The sequence below is a fragment of the Artibeus jamaicensis genome, unplaced genomic scaffold (genome assembly GCF_021234435.1).
Source record: "Artibeus jamaicensis isolate MK-2021 breed Jamaican fruit bat unplaced genomic scaffold, CSHL_Jam_final contig_3126, whole genome shotgun sequence".
In the NCBI taxonomy this organism is placed as follows: domain Eukaryota; kingdom Metazoa; phylum Chordata; class Mammalia; order Chiroptera; family Phyllostomidae; genus Artibeus; species Artibeus jamaicensis.
In genome coordinates this window covers 5,556,608-5,582,258 of record NW_026521723.1, presented here as the reverse complement: position 1 = coordinate 5,582,258, position 25,651 = coordinate 5,556,608, and the positions used below count along the sequence as shown (strand labels likewise).

The 25,651-nt window shown below is 36.6% G+C and overlaps 1 protein-coding gene across 16 annotated transcripts in view; it reads right to left on the bottom strand.

Moving 5' to 3' along the window:
* Positions 1 to 25,651, bottom strand: part of BBX (BBX high mobility group box domain containing) — a 255,771-nt gene that overhangs the window by 212,318 nt on the left and 17,802 nt on the right. Inside the window, exon 1 of one of the 16 annotated variants that reach the window (XM_053663013.1) lies at positions 17,564 to 17,614. The exons of the other annotated variants lie outside the window; for them this stretch is intronic. The gene's annotated coding sequence lies outside the window, so the exon portion shown is untranslated. Of the gene's footprint in view, positions 1 to 17,563; positions 17,615 to 25,651 lie in introns of those variants that run through there. 16 annotated transcript variants of the gene reach the window in all.

Here is a 25,651-nt window from a genome sequence, read left to right as displayed (position 1 = left end):
TCTCTGGTAAACACTGTTTACTTGCTATGTGTGGGAAGCCAGTAGGAGAGCCAGGGGTCAAAGACCTGCTTCTGCAATGAATTTCAACAACTAGAGAGACATGATTAGTTGCTTCCAGGGGAATAAGGTATCGGAAAACTATCAAAAATACTTTCTTAGTGTTATTGTAAAAGAATTGTTTAATTAAATGACATAACATTTTATGAGTAAAATGGCTTAGTGTATAGTTCTCGGTATTGTATGTAATAAGTTATGAAATTTCATCCCTACAACAATGTAGTAAAGTGACATATTTATCACGACTTTGCTAGAAAATGCTTAAACAGAGGAAATCAAGTAACAGCCATAACATGGGTAAGCAGTAGTGAGACAAGATCTGAACACAGGTCTGTGTGACTGTTGGAAACTGTGCTTGTGTCAGACATGTACTTTATACTTATTTCAAAGTCATCTGGATGTATGTAAAAAGAATCCAGAATCCTGTAAATGAAACTTTGGAAAGCTTAGAAATGAAAAATGTTTATCTTCAACTAAAAGACAACAGTAGGACACCACTAAAAAAACATCCCTGATGAATTACTAAGCTCCTACCTGAGCCAAAGATTTCTCCAGGAAAAAAAGACAAATTATGAAAAATGTAAAAAAAGTAAAGCTATGATTATGAGACACAGAGTCAGAGAGGACAGATCTATTTTCCATCTACTTATTAGCAATTCTAAGAGGCAAGAGTAGAAAGAGTGAAGGACAGGCGACACCTAAAACAGTGTATCTGAGAATTTGACATAACTGAGCATGATTCCAAAGGCATAAAGCTTCATATTGAAAGGAGCCAATCAGTGCCAACTGAGATAAATTAAAAACAAAACATTTGGACATATCGGAGAGAATCTTTTTAATCTTTATTGAATTTATTGGGGTATCATTGGCTAATAAAATTATATAGGTTTCAAGTGTACAATTCCATAATACATCATTTGTATTGTGTCTTCACCACCCAAAGTCAAGTGTCTACTATCATTTGCCCTACCCCTTTACCCCCTTCTACCGGTGTCCACCCCTCTTTTCCTCTGGTCATCACCATTCTGTTCCCTGTACCTATGAGGGGAGGGCCCCAAAAAACTAGAATTATCTTCTGGAGGGTGGCCCCTTGTACCATATAGGCTTCCTCGCTAAGAGTTCTAGGAACCCATCTGTATCAGCATACTAGCTGGCGTTGTCATGAGAGGCTACATTTGGCTTCAATGAATTTTTTGTTTTGGAAGACTCAACACTTTTGCCCATTTCATGATGGGTGATTTATGAGTGTACCTGTCCAAGTAGTGCTGAGTGTTAAGCAATTTTTCACCAAAAACAGCATGACTCCCATGCCCATCCTCCCTATTCATCTGATCTCACCCCGAGTGACCTTTTTTTGCCCCCCCCACCATGAAAAAAATCCTCAAAGGGAAATGTTTTGCTGATGTGGAAGAGATGAAATAAAAAATGACAGAAGCACTAAAAGGCATCAAAATCGACGAGTTAAAAAATTGTTTTTAGGAGTGGTAAAAACTTCTTAATAGTTGTATTGCATCATATGGAGAGTACTTTGAAGGCGACTAAAGTTTATGTCAGAATAAATACATAATCTTTTATAAATAAAATTTAGGTTTTTGGGGTCCCCCTTTGTATGAGTCTATTTCTATTTTGTTTGTTTTGTTCATTAGATTCCACATATTAGTAAAATCATGTTATTTGGGGAAACTTTGAGTAATGAGGATAAACCTAAAATCTTCAAAATAAGGAAAAAAAGAGCTCAGCCATAAAAGAGACAACAAACTTTCACTTTCAACAATAATGCAAGGAGAAATGTCTGTCTTTATCAACCTAAGAAGCTCAAGTAACAGAATGGAGGAAAAATAAAGCACACCCAAGTCCTCTTGTTTAGAGAGAATATGGGCTGTTAGAAAAGCATTTTAAAATATGTATGTTAAAGATGTTTTGTGGGGTTGAGAAAATTGGGTGAAATTGGTCAAAAGGTACAAACTTCCCGTTATAAGATAAATAAGTAGTGGGAATGTAACACATGACATCATGATTAGAGCTGATACTGCTGTATGGCATATCTGAAACTGTTACGAGAGTAAAGTCTAAAAGTTCTCATCACAAGGAGAAAAATACATTTTTGTATCTACATGAGAAGATGGATGTGAACTAAACTTGTGGTAATAATTTCACAAAATATGCAAGAAAAGTCATGATGTGCCATAAACCTTAAACTTATACAATGCTGTGTGTCAATTATATTTCAATAAAACTGAAAGAAAAAGTAAAGTAACCAAAAAATAGAAAAAGAATGTATGCTATTCAAGCCAACAAAGAAAACAAAGAATAAAACAGGAAATTTGATCATTATAAATCTAGAAAATTAAAATAAAGGGAGAGTAATAAAAAAATTAGCAGATTTAAGTCACAATAAATATAAACACACCATGTCTATGTTCAGGCTAAATTCTCTTAAAAAGTAAAATCTAGTTACGTGAATATCCATAAAAGATAAACCTAAAACAAAATAACAGGCAAAGATCTAAAGCTCAGGGATGTGAAACTACACAGCAGACAAATGGAAAAAGAAAGTGTGTATGGCAACAGTGACGAGAGACAAAAAAGAAATCATGGAGAAAATTAATAAAAGAGATAAAACTACATTTACGTTTTCAAAAAGAATATTCTTCCAAGAGTGAACAGCAATCACACACTAGTCCACAGCTAGGCTACCACAACTGGCTTCTGGCTTCCCTGCGTGTGTGCAAGTGCGGGGCTGGGCAGGGGTGAAAACACACATCTCCACCTCACAACATTAACAATAAATTGCACATAGGTTCTTTTTCAGGCTTAAACGTGACAATCAAATGGCTATAGGTATGAGAGAATATACAAGGGAGTATACCAGTGATACTGGGGTAGGAAAGGCCTTTAACAAAGTACAGAAAGAAAAAGCTAGATAAAGATTGCTAAAGATTGATAAAGTTGACTGTATAAGAACTAATAAAGTTGACTGCATAAGAACTGTCAATGTTCCCATCAGAAATGACACTGTAAAGAAAGTTTGAAAATAGACTGAGGAAGATCTGCCATGTATTCTAATATATATTAGATAAAGAAATAATATATAAACTACATGTGTAAAGCTCATTAAAAAAAGATACCAAGAAAACCCTGATGGCAAAACGAGCAAAGAATATACAGTTGGCGCTCCATTATCCTCAGGTTCCACATCCAACCAACCACAGATTGAAAATATTCAGGAAAAAAAGTTACTTTGTTGCTGGCACATACTGTGTAGTTAGGCTTATGACAGCTGTGTCTGTACTGAACATGTACAGACTTTTCCCCTTTTTCTTGCTATTATTCCCTACATAATACAGGATAACAAGAATTCATGTTGTACTAGGTATTATAAGTAATCTAGAAAAGATTTAAAGTATACAGGAGGATACACATAGGTTATATGCAAAGATTACAACATTTTATAAAATGGACTAGAACATCCATGGATTTTAGTGTGCACGGGGGTCCTGGAATCAATCCCCCACCGACTCCAAGGGAGTCATTAACTGTATAAGCAGTTAATTTTAAAAATAATTGACTAATCAACAGATGAAAGTATGCTCTACTTGGTAGAAAATTCAAATTCAAACAAGATGTCATTTTCAAACTGGAAAAAAGTTAGTTTGATATCAATTTTGGTAAAGGTGCAGAAAAATGCTTCTTTTTCAAAAAATATGTATGTATATAGAAGTAAATGCATAGAAAGGGTTCTGAAAGATACATAACTGATAAAGCAGCTAACTTGGGGAGGTTTGTAGAGTGGGTGGGAAAACATTAAGATTGGGAATGAAGTCAAAAGGAATTTTTTATCTTTTATTTATTCAGAATTTATTCACGAACATTTATTTAGCGTTTAATGTATGTCAGGCCTGGTCATAGCACTGGACACATGGAACAAACAAAACAAAAAGCCCTGTCCCGCTGAAGCTTCCTTTCCGGAAAGGAAGAGGCAGCAAATAAAATACTTTTTATCGTAAATTAAAGTAACTTCGGAAATTAGTAAGTACTAGGAAAAATAAAACAGAATTACACTTCTTCTGGAATGTGTTGATCTTTGACAAAAATGTATTCATATATTACCTGTGAAATAGAAACATTAATTTTTAAAACTTTATAAAGGTTTATTTTCTGCGTAATAGTATGCATTTAGGAAATTTATGCATATAATAAATATTTAACCATCTGAAATGCCTGGATAAATATTCCTAAAAGGCCAAATCCAGCCCTGACTTTTTCGTATCTACATGAGATGTTTTATTAACAACTAGGGTCTAATAGAAGGGACGCAGACTTGCGGCGAGACGGCTGCACGTCCACCGCGGCACCAAGTGGAGGGCAGCACCCTGTGTCTGTTCCTCAGAGACAGAGCTGAAAGCCACACTAAGCTTCAAGTGGGTCTTCAAATGAGAGGAAGGCAGTAAAGGATCCCTGAGGCCACCCATGGGCCCTAACTGGCCAAAGGGGGCTATCTGAAGAGCTTCTCCATTAACAACCTGCCACTCTTCCCCTTCCTCCTATCCCCCCACTGCACCCCCTAAAAACATCTGTTGCCCCCAGCTACTTCCGTACAACAGGGAGGAGTCCTGCAGAGCCCAAGGCTGTGGGGTGGACAGGACTACTAACCACAGGACCTTACTGGGAACAATGAAATAACTTTCAGGCTTTCAGGTCAAAAATAGATGTGTTTGTCTGCACAACACCAGACATAAAACTCTCCCTCATGTTTTGGGGGGAAAAAGAAAAAGACTGCTGGCTCCTGTAGTCTTGTGGCTCGTTTGGCAAAAAAAAAAAAAAAAAAAAAGATAACCTCGAATACTGGTACTCTGTAAGTTATATTCTATGTAATTAAAATATTTTGTAGAAGGTATGTTATCTCATTTCTATTCAGGCTACCAATAGTCCTTTCAGCAGAAATACCTACTAATGTGAATACTATTCTTACTGGGTTAGGACTTCGCTCTATTTTCATTCTAAAATTTGAAATGTAAAAAACATAGACTTCAAGTCTGGTTAAACAAGGAGTTTCCAAAATTAAAAAAAAGCGCCTCTACTTCTCAATCTATCATTAATGTCTGCTAGAATATATTTACGTATGTACATCACATGTTATTTAACTTGTTGAAAATTCTATTCCAGTCAGTTAACCTGTCAAGAATAAGTGAATTATATAAATTGTGATATTCAAATATTTTAAATTAATTACACAGGACAACTACAAACATATTTTAAAAATCAGTCCATTAAATAAACCCTGCATTTGTCTAAAAGGAATGACAAACTCTAAAAAACTATTATTCTTTTAAGATACACATGTCCCCATCTGCCTACTATAAAACATATGTTCTAGGCATGAACATGTGAATAAAGCAAAACTTCCCTTAAAACAAGTGTGTTTATTTGAACACACAATTTCAGAACCAAATCAACAAGTGTTTTACAGGTTCACGCTCATAAGGGAACACATGTGTGTTTATTTTAACGTAATCTCATTGAAATAAACACAGCTGCGTTGAGTTCGACGTGTGAGAACCCAGATCTACACGTTAGTGCAAAAGTGAATCACAACATCATGACTCAGTGCATGGAAATGTGACTAGGAAAGAGCATGTAGCACCATCACTTCCTTCAAACACATGACTTAAAATTAAACCTGTAGCTAAAAAATATTTCAGGGAAATGCACAATTCAGTATTTCCAAGAATGCACTGCAGAGTATTAATTTATACTCTCCAGTATTAAAGTATTTCCTTTATATTTCGTTTGAAAAAAATAAAGCAAAATGCAAAGAAAGATAAATAACAAATATGCATGAACCTACAACCGAAATTTAACATTTTTGTAGTACAGTTGGTCCTTGATCACCAAGGGTTTGAACTGCACGGCTCCACTGATAGGTGAATTTTTTTCGTTAAATACTGTAAGCATATTTTCTCTTCCTTATGATTCCTTTATAACATTTTCTTCTCTCTAGCTTACTTTAAAAATAAGGAATATAATACACATAACACACAAAACATGAGTTAATCAATTTTGTTATCAGTAAGGTTTTCAGTCAACAGTAGGCTAGTATATAGTTAAGTTTTTAAAAGTTAAGTTATATGCAAATTTTCAATTGTGCGAAGGGGGGAGGGGAACTCTGAACCCCACATTGTTCAGCAGTCAACCCATGTAACCTATATACCACAGACCCTTTTAAAAAATGAACATAACAATGTAAATAGACCTGACATCCTCTCATTTCTCTCCCCGGTCCCATTCATCTTTATCCCTCTCTCCTCAGAAGTGGACACTGCCAGGAATCGGAGCAAAACATAACAATCATTTTGGACATTTTCTAAAACATACAAGGAAGATAAATGCATATGCTACAATTTTGTTTTTTTTTCAACAGTGTTTTTGAGGTTGATCCATACTAATTCACTTCATTCATTTGAACTGGTTGACATTTCTTCCATCATGTTAAATGCACCATACTGTATCTGTTTCCTTCCTGGTGGTGAATGATGTATTTCTAGTTTTCCCTCTTACAAATCAATTCTGCCATGAATGTCTTGTACCTGTACCCTTGTGCAAATGCTTGACAGTTTCTCTAGGGTGTAAGTACATACAGAGTTACTATATTTCTCAACTTTTGCTGGATACTGACAAATTGCTCCCCTCTAGTGGTTGTATCAAACTGTACTTTGATTTGGAATGGGTTCTACATAACCAGCTCAATCTGTCCCAAGCATAGTGTTCAAGGAATTGGCTTCTAAAATGGCAAAATTTCACTTATTTCATATTTTACAACATCTAAACACAGACTATTCACACTTATATTCTCTTTTGATCCATTTAGGTTGGCAAAGTGGTTCTCAACCAGAGGTGACTATGGCCCCTCGGAGACATTCTAACTGTCACGTGGAGGGGAATGATTCCAGCATGTGATGGTTAGAGGCCCAGGGTGTCTTGCTTTTCCCAGTGCTACCTTTTGAAGCACAGAATGTCCACCTGGTTTATTCTAGCATAAATCCCTCTCATTCCTTGGCCAAGTATAAATTCCAAAAACTTCTGGCCTATGAAATCATTCTTTAGATAACAACAACCAGTGACACCGAGTGGAAGTGTTTTCTGATATCACAAAGAGTTAGACTCAGAATTTAAAAAAATAATATGCTAAACCACATAATGACATTCTATAGCCCAATTATTCAGAGTATCTATAACATCTCTTTCTGAAGCAGCTGACTACACATATCTAAACTGCAACAACTGTAAATATGACTAAATCTGAGTCTCACTGCTTATCATAAAAAATTTTTTCTCTTAACTCCTAGTTGACTTTACTTAATACTTTGGCTGATCCTTCAGCCTTTTCTTTTATTTAAAAAATTTAAGTTACAGCAAAAGCAAGAGAAAAAGACTTTTAAACCAAACTATTTAATTATCTATTTTGGGAAAAAAATGACGGGAGAGTTAAAAAAAAAAGCCAAGACACTACCTAGGAATTGCTAAAAAGCCATGTTTGCTTTTGACTAAAAGGATTTTTAAGGACTTAAATTTTTTTCCCATTATATTCCCTACACTGAGTTAGAAAGCAGTAAGAATTTTAACTTTCTCTTGATTTAATATGCAAAATGTAACTCCGTTATTCATTTGGAGACCATGTCAGTCAATGTACTTAAAAAAAACTGAACAAGAACAGACCAAGAATTTTAATTCTGACACTGACCTTCTCTTATTATTACCATCTCTCACGATTTTATCATCAACCTGGGACTTTCAGTAATTGCTTCTACAATGAAGTCTTTTCCATCCCTGAGTTCTAGGTCAGCATTTCCAACTACTTGCTTGACATCTCCACATAAGATTCCCTTACCAACTTCCACACTCCTGAACCTGAACTGCACTTCCTCTACACACTCTCAAATACCTCCCCATCAGGGAAGCCCCATCTTCGTGTGAGAGGACCAGCATCCTCTTAGGCAGGCAGCCTGCTATTGCATATTTGCCCAACTCCCTGTACTGCTCTTCTGTAGTATCTTTTCTAAGTTTATTCTTTTCCAGTTTAAGTGCCACAGCCCAGAGCAGGTCCTAATTTATCATGTACACCAGTGATTTTCAACCAGTATGCCACAAGAATTTTTAAAACATGCAACACCTGACTGGTCAGGGACACTGATGTCTTTTCCCTTAGATTGTCGAATTACAAAACTGCAACACAGCACTAGCCATCTGGTTGACTGTAGCAAAATTTTACCTATTTTTTGTCATATTGGCAAAAAAAAATTTTTTGGGTATGCTGTGGAATTTTAGCAATTAGTTTATGTGTGCCTTGAGATGAAAAAGGTTGAAAATTTCTAGTGTACAATGACTGCTTTGAGACTTATGTCCCTTCTGCTGAGCCCCAGTTTCTCCTCCTAAAATTCATGCTACATCTGCTATCATTTTAATCTAAAATTTTGACTACATCACTTCCCAGATTAAAAATCTTAACATGCCTGGCATCTAAGGATATCCATGAACTGCCCTGAAACCAATATTGACTGACTTTTCTCCCAGAATTCCTCAAGAAGCCAAATCTCAGTCAAACAGAGTAACTAGTTTTCTACAAACAAATCCAAACTTGCGTGCCACTGTGCCTTTTCTTAGGCTAGTCCGTTCTACCTAGAAAGCCTCTCACATGTATCTGTACATGTCCAGATCTTATCCTACTTCAAGGCAAAATTAAATGACCTCCCTTTCATGAGAACTTCTGTTTCCTTCAGTTAGAAGAAGCTCTCTCCTCCAAATTGTCTCTTGTTCATTTATGTCCGTATTGTTATTGCTATTACTGATCTGACCACAGAAGACAGTATAGCTAATGCTCAGGAAGACTGATTTTGGAAACGGACTGCCTGAGTTCAAATCCCACTATTGGCTGTGGGACTTTAAGCTAGTTACTTAACTTCCCTGTATGTTAGTCTTCCTCTACCTGAGTGGTTCTCAAATTTTATTATCAATCAGAATCACCTGGAAGACTAGTTAAACCACAGACTGCTGGCCCACCTTCCCCAAGACCTGAGAACGTGGATTTCTAACACGTGATGCTGACATTGCCCGTCCAGGGGCCAGTGCCCAGCCCCAGCCTGCTTCCCTCCCTTGCTTTCAGGTTCCTCCTGAGCCCTCCCTCAATAAGTCACTTGCACAAGAATGTGCATCTTAGGCTCTGCTTCTAGGAAACCTGACCACAACACACAGCTTCTTAATGTATAAAACAGGCAAATCATTAACTCAAATGAATATTGTGAATGTAAAATCAGATAATACATGCGACAAGCTTGGAATAGTACCTAGCACAAAAAGTGCTCTTAATAAGTATTAATTGCCATCATCAGCTCCCCTAATATTACTAAATATTCATGAGCAACGGTTCTATCCCTTAGCCAACCTTGTATCTTCTCTATTACCTAACACCAATATCTACAATTAAAATCAGTTAATGAGCTTACTATATTGTGCATTGCATAGGTACAATAACTAACACTTGACCTCTACAGAAAAGAAGCTTTAATATCTGCTCTCTAAAAGAACCTGGAGGAAAACAGAGGTAAAGAGCACTTACAGTTGCAGGCACTGTTCACAAAAGAATTCAAGAAATGGGAATTAAAAGCTCGGACTGCGTCATCAGTGGGATTCCTGGAGGATGACTACTGCAAAGCAGAGTGTCAAATGCTACCCCGAAAAGGATGTTAAATGGGAGACCACATACGTGTGAGTAAGGCCTTACTATAAAATAGATCACCAGGAAAAACAATGAATATGAATAAATCTTTAATTTCTGATCACAGATCCATTACTAGACTTGATAAACAATTTACAGTTAGAGAAGTTTTCTGATGTGTAGATAAAACAGTGGGTAATAATCAACTTCTCCAGATAATATTAGGCTTTAGCTAAAGAAAAGTCCGTTATAATGTCTAGTCATTTCGCACAGCTATCTCGAAGCCCACGTTTAACAAAATGGAATAATCATGTCATGTCCACTGCCGCCATGCCTAAGGAATACACAGAATGGTATAAGCCATAAAATCTAAAAAGTAAATATCAGTTTTCATGATGAAAAGAATTTCAAATACCACTTCTATGTTAAAACATGTAGGTATATTCTTTTATTTTAATCCTCACCCAAGCATGTATTTCTCAACTTTAGAGAGAAATGAAGAGAGAAAAGGAAGAGAAACACTGATGTAAGAGAGAAACATTGACTGGTTGCCTCCCAAACACGTCCCGACCTGGAATCAAACCTGCAAATCAAACCCACAACCTAGGAAGGATCAAACCTGCAGCCTTTTGGTGTACGGAACGACGCTCCAGTGAATGGAGCCACCCAGCCTGCGCTGCAGGCGTATTCTTCACAGCTGTGTGGACTATACCAGCACATGCTTTTGTCAATGCTCCCCATACACTAACTGAAGATCTACGCATGTCACCATATGTCAATTTTACCTTAATTTTTTTGGTATATATTATGGAATAAACTGTAATATATTCAAATGGATTTTTAAAACAGCATTCTAGAAACTTCAACAAATATGACCTTCTGGTAGCACAATTTGGCCTATGACCCCTGACTTCATAAGAATTTTTTTATAAGTTTACTTTCTTGTGGCACTCAGAAACTTTAATATAAAAAATTGAGCAGTAGAACACTAAGAAAACCAAAGATCCTCTGATTCCGGTTACCGGGTTTATTTAAGAGAGAGCTCCAAAATCTAGCCAAATGTTTGGTTCCCTACTTAAAAGTTTTCCAGTATCTTCATCGAATATTTTACATAAATTGAGGCTTTTCTGGCCATTTAAATGGTGACCTGGTAGAATTACTCCTTAAGACTGGCCTGTGTCTTAAAACACATTTCCTAAAGCAACCTCTTCAAAAGAAAGACTAAAAAATCATCACAACCACAGTAGCCCCAGTGGGACAGCCCCACTGGTTCTGTTAATTGAAGGAATAATTGCAGAAAGTTACCAGACACCTGTAACACTGTTTGACACCCAGCATTTACCTGTAATACTCCACTACCAGAAGAAGGGTTCTGGAAGTTAGCTCAGCAAAATGGTCTGGCTCAAGGCCAGGATCTAAAACAGCATCTAATCCAAACACTAAAATAAATATATGTACACACATCAAAATTATGTACCTAACATGAGCCATTTTACATATATGAAGCATGCAAACCTGTTCAATGAAGAGCTACTGAATCAGAGCTGAATAGGCAGTGGTTTCTATTAACCAATATTTTTCTAAAATGGAAAGCAAAGTCCTATCTCAGACAAACTTGGCAGGAGAGCAACAAGAGGAATACCAGATCGTGCGCACAACAGAGCTGAGCAGGCCCTGAGCCACCCAGGCCATACTCGACCTAACAGGAGACATGAGTGTTGTTGTGGAAGGACATGGCTTTCTCCCGACATCGAACCCACAAGATGATGGATAAGCTCCAAAACCTCCTACTTGCTGTAAGGCCCGTTATTTTTTACCATAAATTTATATGTTATATTTTTTTCAGAAATGTCTATTTTCTATTTTTATCTTCTAGGGACAACATTTTATAACATTTTTGTTCTACTATTTAAGACAGTTGTGCATGGGGAAAGGGGGGCATTTGTCCAGAAATTTTTAGGACAGTAAAGAATTATCACTCATTCAAATTCATGAGAATGTGTGCGAATAATTCTTTTCTGGCTTTATCCATGATTTCATAGGCTTAACTGGAGATGCTCTGGGCATTCAAAAAGGAAGCCTATTTCAGAGACAGCTCTCCATCCCCGCGGTGTTTCAGACGCCCTTTGGGGCTTCTTTGCCCTCCTTCTAACCTGGAAATGCATATTGTATTTCCAGAAGATGAGTATCATGTTCTTATACTTGAGCGGGATGGTATTTTGGGTTCATATTATGCTTTTTCATGAATATTTTTTGTTGGACTTTTATGATTACAGCAGTCAGTGTCTTCTTGAAAAAATTAACAAGCACTCTCCAAGTTTCTTCCAGGGTCTTTAATGAAAAACCCAACTTGTATAGATTATTTTGCCATTTGCACATCACTTTTTCTTTGCTCAAGCGCCCTTTGGAAATCTGTACATTCCTTCATGATCTGGATACACCTAAAAACTTAAACTAAGAAGCAAACACAAGAAAAGTATCCCAACTACACTACAGATGAACAACGTGGATTTAACCTATGCAGGGCCATTATATGCATTTTTTTCAATAACTTTACCCGATGCCCTCCATATACCCAGGTTTCACATCTGTGAATTCCACCAGTTGGGGACTGAAAGCAGTATTTTTGATCTACAGTTGGGAATGTGCAGATGTGCATAGCCAAGTGTATGCATTGTTCTAGGCCATTTTATATAAGGGACTTGAGCATCAGAGGCTTTTGATATCCCTGGGGGTCCAGGAAACAATCATCTCTGGAACAATTCTCCTGGCTATTGTTTTCTCACCTTCACTTCAGCTTCTAAAATGCCCCAAAATCTCTCCTCCCTCATGCTGCTTTCACAGACACGACCCTCATTTACCTATCTGTCATTCAGCCCTTACATTAAAAGGCACGTGCCTGTGTTACTTCATTTATATATGGGATATAAACAGAAAACAACAAGTGAATGATCAAGACAGACAAACTCATAGACACAGATGACAAAAGGGTGGTTATCAGAAGGGGTAGAGGGACAAATTTATGGTGCTAGAAGGAGACTGGACATTGGGTGATGAGCATACAACGCAATATACAAATGATGTATTATAGAATCATACACTTATACAATGTTATTAAAAATATCACCCCAATAAATGTAATAAAAAAGAAAAAGGCACAGGTCGAGACATTAGCCACAATAACTTGGGAGCATGGGGAACAGTGGAAAATTAGTCTTAGACTCTAGAGTCAGAATGACCCGAATTCAAATCCTGAACCATAGAAACAGCTATGCGGTCTTCATAGGTAAAATGGGGAATAACAATACGTATCTCATAGTATAATTGTAGAGATTAAGATGATTTAAAATACTTATCAGATAATGTTCAATACACATAGCAATGATTACTATAAAGAAGAATTTATAAAAATTTAAAAAAAGAAGAATTTATAAAAATCCACCAATGGATTTAACCAATTCCTGACACAGTGAGGAATTTCACCATTCGATGGAATAGGATATTTAAATATCGAATAAGTCAAACGTTTCACTACTGACTGGTCTGTTCAAACTCAGCAAATTTAGCAGATCCTGACCAACCTGAGGTCACTTTGTTGTTCCAAAATAAAATTTTTTAAATTAGTTTTTTCCTTATGAAGTCATAAGGGTGGGTAAATTGAGTTCTTTGCTACCTCAGTAAAAATGACTAAAAATGCCTTTATCTATAAATTCCCAAATAATTGCAATGTCCTTAGAGATTGCAGATCTCACTGCCTCTCATCAGGGTTGTTAAAGACTAGCTGAAATGTCCTTGGTTCTTCAGACGTAAATAAGGAAAATGTGAAGAAACGCAGATAAGAACTTGTCAATCTACTTCAAGAGAAAGAACCCTGGTACCCAAATGCCAAAGTTGCAGGTTCGATCCCCAGCTGTGGCACATACAAAAATGAACCAATGAATGCATAAATAAGTGGAACAACAAATTGATGTCTGTCTGTCTGTCTCTCTCTCTCTCTCTCTGTCTCTCTTTCCACCCCTCCCTTGCTAATCAATATATTTAATTTTTTTAAGAGAAATAACTTTTAATTGGAAGAGAAGTTGGGGTAAGTCTTATTATCTTTTGATTTTTTTCAAATGAGTACTTTTACTGATTTGGATATTTAAGAAAAAGCAATTTTACTTTTAACAATGATTTAGAGTATAAATCGCTTCACACTTTTCCATCTATAACTGGTATAATACCTATGTATACCATAATGCTTCTTTTCTTTACTATTATAGAGGCTGGCATTGGGGGTAGCTATTTTTGTTAACTTTATATTCCCAAGGCTTAATACCATGCTTGTAAGACAAATGGCAGGACCTCAATAAATGTTCACTGAGTGAATGTAATGGGTTCTGTGATTGCCTACTCAAGAGTTGTTTCAACTGCTTCTCTAACATAGCAGAGGATTAGACTAAGCCCCAGAGCAATCCCTTAACACACTAACGTCTCTCACAGCTGAAAGGAACCCAGCAACTATTTATTGGGGGCATCTTCCATGGGCCTTGCACTCTGCTCAGAAGGAGGCAATGTTTTGCAACAAAAGTAAACATGGACCTTTCAGCCTCCTACATGAAAAAAGATGTAAGTCAGGCATACTAAATAATCTGAATTTTGAAATATTACAATTTGTCAATATTTATGGGAGATACTTCCTGTTGGCTCTAAGAGGTCCCAGAGTCACAAGGAGTTGCCCTGCAAAGGACATTTCTGATCATTCCAGGCCAGCCTGTTTCATAGATGAGAAAACCGAGGCCTACTGAAATCAAATGTCTGGCACAGGTTACGGTGATGCAAAAGCAGGGCTAGAATCTGGGTTCATCAGTTTTCAGGAGTTACACTCTAACACACAAGTATGTTAATAAGGTCTGTGATCTTGAAAGAAAGGGTCACACATATCACATTTTCATAGGGTCTCTTTTTAGTCTTACACATTTATACTAGATGTGAAGGCAAAAGCTGATACCATTTTTCTGAAGAATGTGTTTTCTAACAAAAATATATTGTTCTAAACAAAACTTAAACATCATTACTATTCTAAATGTTTCTTTAAAAAAGCAGGGGGGCTGAAATTCTGTCTTGGAAACCACTTTATAAAACTGATAATCATAAAGATTTTTCACATCCAAATCAACAAAGTGTAATAATTGGGTTACAGAACTGATTCAAAAGGTAGCATCAAATAAATAACTGATATGTGGTTATTTCCATATTTCCCCTCTCCTTTCCTGCCTTTCCTGGTGTATGTGTGTGTATTTATAACACAGAATATACAAAGGGCCCAAAAGGACTATAAAAATATATTTACAGTATATAAAAACTGAACTCTGATATAAATTACCTAAACGCTGATGTAACTTTACTTAACACTTTTACTTTCATAGTGTTTGTAAGATCTCTTGTGAGCATGACTTAGTGCTAAACTGTTAAAAAATTTGTTCCAGTATGATTTGATGCTTTCATTTTCTCAAAGAGTTCCTATAGTAAAAGGAGGCATTCAAAATCATTCCACTGAGCCACAGTTGAAGTAGTTTAGTGTGCTGTCAATTCAGCCTCTAAAATACCTCTTGGCTTGGCTCATGGCCACTATAGGTGAGCTCCTAATTACTTCCAGCCTCTGATGCTGTAATAGTACCATCACCTTCTTCAGTGTTACCTATGCATGGTACGAAGCCTGCCTCAGAGACCCTCCACTGCCTCGCCTGGTGAATATGAGCCTCTAGAATCTGATCCATTATTACTTTGAAGCAATATTTCTTTTGCACATACCTGTGGGCCTCCCAATCTTTGGCATACCCTCTCCCTCACTATTCCCTTCACCAAGACTGTCCTTTCCCCTTATTTTTTCATTCAACAAAAATTTGACAGCTGATCTGGACCACCTGCTAAAAATACAAAACCAAATAAGGTAACTTCTCCATGCTCAAGGGGTATGTATGACCAAATCCCATTCAATCTTCAAGACACATTTTAAGTTTCCATGAAGACTTCCCTAATTATGGATCCAGATGTTCCTTCTCCCTCACCTGCCATCTATCTTTTTAGCGTATTGTCTTACTCTCCTCAATGACTAATCATTTTATCCCAAAGTCAACACATGGGTGTTGAGCATCTACTGTACCCAGGCATATGGTAGCTTCTTCCCTGTGTTACCTCATTAATGTCTCATAAGGAGGTTATTTCTGTACTTCTTCTCCCTGCTGTACATATTCTTTGTGGGCAGAAATATCACTTTACTCACCGTTACCCTCTTGGTTACATTTACAGTGCCCAGAACATAGTAGATGCTCAACAAATATATGCTGAAAGAATTAACAGATATATAAATAAATTTGGGGGGAGAAGAATTTTTGAAAAAAAGTATTAGTTCAACACTACTTCTTGCCTTGACTCTTTGTAGATTATTTTAAAACTTAAAATGTACACCTCCTGCCATGAGCACTAAAAAATGCAGGGGGGCAATTAAAGAACAGCAGACACTGAAGATACTCTTCTTCTTAGTCTGAAAGGTCTACTTGACTGCTATCAGGGAATTTCAAATTCCGATGTCTTAAGAGAAGTATGAGTAAGCCTCAAGGAATGCACGTAGTTTGCCCCTAACTCTGCCAGCTGCAGAGAAAGCCATCCAGAGTACCATGCATCCTCTTCCAAGCATACGAGTGAATTCCCCCAAAGCTAGCCACCAGGTACAAACTTTTGTACCACATTTCATGCTGAACAGGAATGTCTCCAGGAGTGCCAGAGCACTCTAAAAATCGTGCAGAAAGAGACACCCAATTCTTGGAGAAGGACAGGGCTTTCCTGAAGTCAGCACCAGGCTCTCCATCTTTCTATGAATGCACTCCTGCACTGGCCAATTCCTGAGAGAGTAAAACTCCTCTCTACTCACAAACCATCTGTTTAAAGCTGCAACCTGCACCCTGTCTCTCTTCCTTTGCATTATTCTCCCTGTATTACCATTTAACATATCATACGACTTACTTATTTGTCTTTTTTACCCCACTAGAAGGTACCCTCCCATTTGCCAGCATTTTTTAACCATCCTACCATTACTATAGTCTCAAAGACTAGAACAGAGCCTTGCCCGTAGGAGAAGCTCAAAGATTTGCTGAATGAATGCTGAAATTCTTTTATTGATCCTTAAATGTATATTACCCAACAGCAGGATTCCACCAACCCAAGAAAACCATTTGTTTTTTAACTGTTTATATACATAAATGAGTACAAATATACGTTATGCTTGCAAAAGACAGGTGAACACACATAAACACAGATACACTGAATATATCTAACAGAGAAAGAAGAATTTATACAAAGTAGTATAAATTCATAGCTGCTAAGTATCTATATGCAAAGCACTCGACCGTTTTACATAGATTTAGCTGTTTAATTTTCAAAATGTCTTTAAAACGTAACTACTATTTTTCTTCTTTATAAATGTGAAAACCAGAGTACGAAGACATTAAAGTACCTGGCCCAAACTCACAGAGCTAAGAGGTGGCATAGATGACATTCAAATGGGGCTTGTCAGACACACGACGGTAGTTTTAAACCATGCTGTCTCCCAGGTAGATATTAAATGACCATTTAATTAGTTTTCGGAGAGTGTGGCCCAGAACTCAGTTTTAAATCATGAAAAAGAAGCCAATCAAATGAGGCAGGGGGTGGGGGGAGCGGAACATCTGTTCCAGCAATCAGATATTAAGAGTCCAGGTGTAAGATTCCCTGGGTAAGTAAGATCACTGAAAAGGGCACTGGCTTTGGACTTACATGCTGTGGCCCCTCCTGTGTGATGCTAGGTAAGTTACTCATTCTCTTAGATCCTCAGTTTCAAGACTGGAAGGGGAAGGACAGGGAAAGGGGAAGAAAAACAGAAGTGGTAGAGGGCGTTTAAATTATATCAACCAGCAAGATCTGTTATGACCTTTACAATGAGATATATGAAAGTGCATTAAGTGCCTGATATAAAATAGGTAGTCAATATGGGTTATATTTAATGTCATATTTTATTCACTTCATGAAGAGTAAGACAAATATACAGAAAGAGAAAACCAACTGGGAGAGTTTAATGAGAACTGGGAAAGACTAAATTAGATCTTAATATTACATATGTCAGAAAAGCCTGTAAAACTCTAAAGTCAGTCTTACATTTCATTTATCCACTAAGTGACTCCCAGATGCCTCTTTTGTTGATAGGTACTAGAGTAGGTACTGCCAAGCATATGAGGCACAATGATCACCTATACAAGTAAGACAAAGTTCAATCATTTCATTCACTGAACAGACATTCAGTAAGTGGTCACCAATACCATTCATTTACTAAATATATGTTTTAGAACCATCATAAATCCTTTCTAATTTTTCTTAAAATTCTGTAAAATAAGTATATTTATGCCATCATCCTAATTACCACAACAATGTAAAGCTATAAATCTTAACCAAAAAATTTTTGAGAACTTTTGAGTTTCATTTCATGTTTTCAGAACAAATACTTTTGTAGCACTATTTCATTATAATATAAAACAACTTGTTTAGATCATTGTTACTTGACTAGCACTTATACATTTCTAAAGAAAATAAGAATTAATTTTTCAAACTAGTTTGAAGATTATGAAATTTACCTAAAATATTCATATTCCTAAATCAAAATAAATACACTAGCAGAGAAGCTGTATACTCGACCATAAGAGAAAATGGTTGGGTAAGAAGTTACTCAGCAAATCAAAAGTATAATTACTTTTCCTTCTGAAAATATAGCAGAAATGTGAGGGATAAAGGAACCACATGTTACGTTCAGGTATAATAACTTTATCACACTTGTAATTAATAAAGATCATTTTCAGGTAAGCTAAAGGGCAAGGGCCAGCACAACGAGCAGCTTTCAAAATATTATAATAAAATATCAAATTCATATATTTTAAATTAATAAAACATTTAAAATTTTATTCTCGCATTAATATGATGATTATGGATTTTTTATGAAGGTAAATTGTTTTATCTTATTTAACTCAGAAGTCACATTTCATAACCTAAAAGAAAAATGAATTGCAACTTTGGGTATTTAGTCAAAGAAAATAAAAAGTAATTTGGAAAGATATATGCACCCCTATGCTCGTTTTGGCATTACTTATAACAGCCAAGATATGGAGGCAACCTAGGTGTCCACTGATAGATACGTGGATAAAGAAGATGTGGTATACATGCACAGTGAACTATTACACAGCAATAAAAAAGAATTAAATCTCACCATCTGTGACAACATGGATGGATCTAGAGGGTATTATGCTAACTGAAATAAGTCGGGCAGAGAAAGACAAATACCATTTGGTTTCACTTATATGTGGAATCTAAAAACAAAACAACAGACTCATAGAAAGAGACCAAAGGGAGGGGGTTACCAGGAGGGAGCGGGTGGGTGGATGAGTGAAAAGGGGAAGGTCAATAACATTGTGATAAGCTTGCACAGTGACAGATGATTTCTGGAATTGATGGGGTGACCATATAGTAAAATATTAAAATGTTGAGTCACTATGCTGTATACCCAAAAATAATACATGATTATATTCCAGCTATATTTAAATTTTTTTAAAAATACAAGACAACATGAGTCTCTTGAAAAAAATTATCTCATGTTGCATAAATGATTTCGTCACTTCCTAAAATGATTTCTCACTGAAAGCACTTGATAATGATTTATTTAGTCATGTGGTGCTGTGTATCATGAAATCTAAAAAATCTGGGTTTTATATAGTCAACAAAGTAAGCACATAACCAGTGTTCTGACAAAGGACTTTAAAAAATATAGTCCTTAAGTTACCCATGCTAACATTTCTAAAAATTATGACAACGGTAAAACTACAAATGTAATAAATTTAAACACTTGTAATTTATGGGCAGGAATAACTACAGAATGAATGTTATCTCAGCAAAGTTTATAAAAGTTAAGGAATCAAAATATGGAGGATCAGTGGCTCCCAGGTCTTAGAGAGAGCTGATCTTCAGAGGGCATAGTAAAGGCTGCTGATTCAAACAAAGACGGGAGCCAGGAAGCCAGCAGGAAAGTTCTGAGAGGTTAGGTATTACAGTGTGTGCAAAACGGTCAGTGGCCAGTGGGACCTAAAGAAAAGGTTAAGGATTACCTGGAGGCTTCATGTGTAATATCCCTACTAGAAACAATTAGCACCTTTGAACTACTGCAAACAAGCATTCTCCTCTTTACAAACCAGCAACATTTTACTGCTGGTAATGGAAGAGATCACCATTCCAAACTCTGTTTGAGTCCTGTATTTTACAATCATGTCACTGAGCTAAGTGAAAGGTCCAGTACAACTGTTGTGGGAACTACTTAATGCATCATCACTACCTATTGAGCAAGACTCAAACTCAACCAAGGAAGCACCAGACTATAAACAGAGTAATGGATTTCCTGCTGAATATCTTACCAATGGCCACTCCTTAAATAAGGAGGAGAAAGGTAACTATTGCTCCTTTTAAGAAAATCATTCAATTGACTAGCACAAAGATAGTGAATGCATTAGTTACCCTTCCACATGCACAGGGAGCTGAACCTCTACAATCCTAGTTGCCCAAACAAACCCCTTCAAGTCACACAAGCTGCATTCTGAGACCTTCTGCTTCCAACTAAACACAAGGTACTGATCCTCCATCACCATTCTCACACAAAAATCAAGAGCTTTTATTTCCATTTAGCTGCCACTTAAGATTAATAAAAAGTTTGGTTTTCCTTTTGTTCTCATAACTCAAGTCCTCACTGAGTATACTTTCTTTATCATGGATTGCCAATTTTTGGTATGTTAAAAATCCAATCAAATTGCACTTATATGGTTTAACAGTGAACTGTTAGTGATGGATAAAGAGGTGGATGCCTAAAGTCATTCTGTATTCTATTACTGCACCCATCTAATTTAAGAAAGAATCTTTATGTATAAAGGTCAGAAGTTTTTCTTCTTTAGTCAGAACTCTAACAGACTAAGTTTGAAAATATATTAAATTGGTTGGGCCAAGAAAGTGTGTAATAGAATACAGAACCTTTTGCAGTACATTGCAGAGATAAAGTATCCATTACCTATTCTTTCTATTTCATTTCTATTATGTTTATAAATTTAAAAATAAGGACTTCATAAATAACTAGCATTTTCTATGTAAAGACTATATTTATAGTTTTCTTGATGTAATGTTTTAATATCTAAAGACATGTTCTCCTCAGATATAATTCTCTGCAGGGTCTGCACGTACAGCTGTGCGAGTTTTTCTGTGCATAACCCTAGAGGGCGCCATTCACATCAGAGAGCCTAGATCTATACATTTATTATGACAATCTCCTGCCAAAATTCAGAAAAACGTCTCACAAAACCAATCTATTATGACAACTTTTCAACATTTGGAACTCAAGTATCTCAAGAAAGGGGTGCCTTCTTTCTAATATACACAAAGAGAAAAATAGGCTAGCAGCTGCTAGGACTGCCTGGCTCTCGTTCCTCTAGAAGTAAAGATTTGAGGGATGGCCACCCCCACATTAACTCCCCAAACCAGACCTCTGATAAAACATACCAGACTTCCTCTCTGAACTGCAGAGCAGAAGTTGATTTCTCCTGAATGAGACATAAAAACACCAACCTAGAAAATATTATCTAGGGTTTTAACTCATTACTGTTTAGTCCACCTACATTTGAGTGGATTCAGGCAGAGTTACAGGGTACGTAGTGACTACGTTTCACTACAGTAGTTTCTTAATAAGGCCACCATGAGGCATCACAGCACACAAGTCAGTCAAATCTCTCTCACAAATAAAGCCCTTACAAACTTCTTTCTCCTGATCAACGGCAATGAGCAGTTTATACTTTGATGGATGGAACACAATCTCACAGCCCTGGAAATTTTAAAGGCTCTTTTACTCAAGATTAGGATAAACTGCTAAAAGGCTGGGATGGTTTTTCCTAAAACCACACTGTAATAAACTTATGACATTTGATAAACTGGGATGCCATTTAACAATGTGGTATTGTTTTGCAAATTCTTCCTGTTTTCACAGGACTCAGGGAGCTACACCAAAGCCATGTTTCAGTTTATTATCTGTTGGTTACAAAAATTATGTTAAAGTACTAAATAAGTTAAAAGTCAACTAGTAAGACAATAAAGTGATTTCGAGGTTAATATGTATAATGTATTACATATAAGCTTTATTCTAACATTTTTAGCTCTTCAATCTTTTTAACTATTTATAAATAACAACATAAAAAGTCACATATTCCCGCTATACAAATGGCACCATCAGCTGACTAAGATGATTTTTATGTTATTTTGAAGTAATCAGACTTCTATAGCAAAATACCAAACCAGAAGTCTTACATATTGAGTTCTAGCTTTGCCATTCACATGGCCTGGGTCCAGGTTTCTTAATCTAGGCCTAGCTTTCTTGAAATTTAAAATGATGGATTATGCTACTCCAAGCTCACCTACAATATTTCTTTTAGAGCTAAAATTCTATTTTGTCTGTTTCTTAAGTTAGGTGAATTCCCAAACTATTTTGTTAGGATACTATACAACACTAACTTTAACTTTAGAACTTTACCGTATACTGAGAATGATCCAAGAAATAAAATTATTAATGAGCCAGAAAGCTGTACTTCACACCCTCAGCATTACAACTCAGTAGGAGCAAGACAGGCACATGGCACTAAGGAGCGATACCAGCGCCATGTGGGAGCCACAGGAGACAGGTAAGGGAGTGAGGGAGCAGGAGCCTGGCCTCCCTGGACAGAGTGAGCTGGAACGGAATGCCCGTTCTACCACTTACCGGAAGGATAACCTTGGGCAAGTGGCTGAGTTCCCTCATCTAAAATGAGACTATTTCTTCCTCACAGGCTGTTTCAAGGTAGAAAGAGAGGGACCACTGGATTCAGAGTTGACATAACTGCTTAAGAATGAAATATTTTAAGTTATCCTCGTGACTTTTATTTTTATGCCGCATCCTAAACGAAAAGCCAACCTAAAGAAAAGAAAGCTGACAGTTCCCACCCCCTTCCATCTTTATATGCCTTCTCTAATAAACACACGGTCTGGCTTTTCTTCAAACGGTAATTCTTTACAGACTTTTTAAGCTATTACTACCTACATCATGCCCCAAAGTTAGTATAAATATTTAAGTACAAATTATAAAAATTAAATTGAAGCAAAGGAAAGCTATAGAAACAAATACTCTAAATAAATTGCTTTGGAATCAGACTGTAATTTTTTAAAATAAAAACAAAGTTTCTGGAACTCTAATACAGTCAATCTTTTATCATTCTCCCACCGTAAAATAATTCCTAGCCTCTTTACTCTTGGGGCACTTTGAAATAAGATGCTAACACATAAAACTTTTCTACTATGTAAAATATTAATTGAACAATTGATCCCATAATAATTTGGGGATGAATATCTTCTCTTTTATAGTTGGCAGAGGTGATGTGTTTAATTCTCTAACAAACCTGTGAAAGTTCCTTTTCCACAAAGTGCCAAATTAAATTGTCTTTTAAATTTAAAATTAAAAAACTATAGCACATGCCTTCATTTCTTTGAAAACACCAGTTAATATTAAATTATAATATGAATGTGTTCCAGAAATGGGTGTATCTCAAATATCTAGATATCAGTTCATATTTTCCAATTAATTGTCATTATAATTTCAGAAATGTCTCATAGGAAAAAAAAAACAGCCCCAACAGATAATCTAAATCTCACTTAAGAATCCTAATACACACTTCAAAGTACTTCCTTGTCAGTGTGTGGTCCCTGTAGCTTTAATTTGCCATCACAATCTAAATAAAGTTAAATCAAATTGACAGTCATTCCACATGATCTGAGAACACTTACTTAAATACACAAATAAGAGTTATGGACATCAGAAATTTAAGGCCCATTTCACTGATATTTTATATCCCACTGGGCATGAACTATTAAATTAACATATTATCTATGCCACTGCTGTTCCAGGTATTTACAACAACTTACTTGGTTGAAAATAAGTAAAAGAAAAAAAGACAAATCTTTGTTCAAATAAGATAAATTCTGCTCTGCACAGTGGGCAGCTCACTGGAGGAGGGCCAGACTACTGGGTTCTGGTTTCATGGGAGCCACTGCAAACTCAATGACCTGGGTCAAGCCACTTAACAACACTGAGCCTATTTTCTCATCTGCAAAATGAAAATAATGACACCCTACTATCTACCTCACAGTGGTTTTAAAGAGCAAGTGAGAGGTCACTGAAATCACAGTGTTAAATCTAGATTGAAATAACAAGTATATGGTATGTTACTACTGTGCCTTTAAGGTTGACAGCCTTGCAACAAAGAAAGATTTGATGATTTGATAACTTAATGACGAGTCTGTGCTAAAGATGGAGGAGGGCTCTCTGAAGAAATTTTTATCCAATGCTAGGAGGTTTGAGCAGAATAAACTGTTTCTGTAAGGGCAAAGGGGAACTTCCTATATTTACTACGAGGCATCCGAGATGCAAATTAGAGCATAGTAATTTATTAATTCTGCAGATGTGAAACTGCTTTAAATAAACAGGTCCTAAATGAGACTGAACTATAAGGGGTAGTCAGAGGGTACCCGTCTTGACCAGTGTGGGAGAGCCAAAAAAGGATGGATGCCTTCATCTGGCCAACTTCTAAAGAGGGCCGATACCGTAACTTCTCAGGAAGGAAATGTTTGCTCTCCCCAGCTCTGACAGCACTCAATAAAATGCACGACGGGTTTATTTTATGTCCACAAAATTAGAATTTGTATCTTTTATAGAGGAAGTCTGAATAAGAAAATTCCAAAAAGAGGAAAGAAAATACAAAGTGCCTTGTTTCACTTACGTGTAAATAAATCCGGCCCTATTTGTAATCCATGACATTGTTGTGATCCATGGCATATCCCAGCTTTAGTGATGGGGGAAGAAGGTATAGGATAATAGCATGTAAGAAATAATTCTACTGTAAACTCCATTTTCTTCACTGATAATATGGCAATAAAAACATGTTAGTAACAACTTTTAAATAAACAACTGCAACTTGGCAGGTGTGGTCACCAGAGCCATCTCTGTGCAGGCAACACTGCCAAGGCTTAAAAACATGTCTGCGTATGAGGTAATCCCAGAATCACTGGCTTTGCTTCAATCAGGGCAGGATTCATTTACAGGCCTCCATCCTGATACTGATCCATTCTGTACACACAAAGCCTCTTATACCCGGTACACAGTATAAAACAGTAATTCAACAAAAATTAATCAGACACCTACCATACTATGTCTTAGGCACTGTGGGTAAAAAGATGACTAAAATCCAGACCCTACTGCTTAAGAAGTTTAAATTTTTTGAGATTTGAGGTTACCAAAGCCATCCCTCTGAGACATTCTTACTAATATTGTGCCCCCAATACCACCACACCATCACCACCACCAGCAGCTATAGCTTTCTGCCTACCCATTGCTAGTTATATTCTGTTCCAGGTTAGGGGACTTCCTGGAAGCTACCTTTTCATGCCCATGGATCTATGGCCAGATCCTTCATGCTGAGCCATACACTGTCTACACCCCTACTCAGTCAACTAATATTTACTGAGTTCCTACTATGTGGCAGCCACTTTTACAGGCATGGGAGATAGAGCAATGAACGAAAATTGTTTTCTATCTTACCAGATCCCTCATGCTGCGCTGGCCTAATTCTGCCTATTCACTCAACAGTATTTATTGAACTCCTACCATGTTCTGGGAGCTGAAGATGCAACGGTGAGCAAAATGAAGTCCCTGATCTAATGCAACTGATCTAAATTTGGTGTAACACTACTCGATTCTGCCCTATGGTCTCC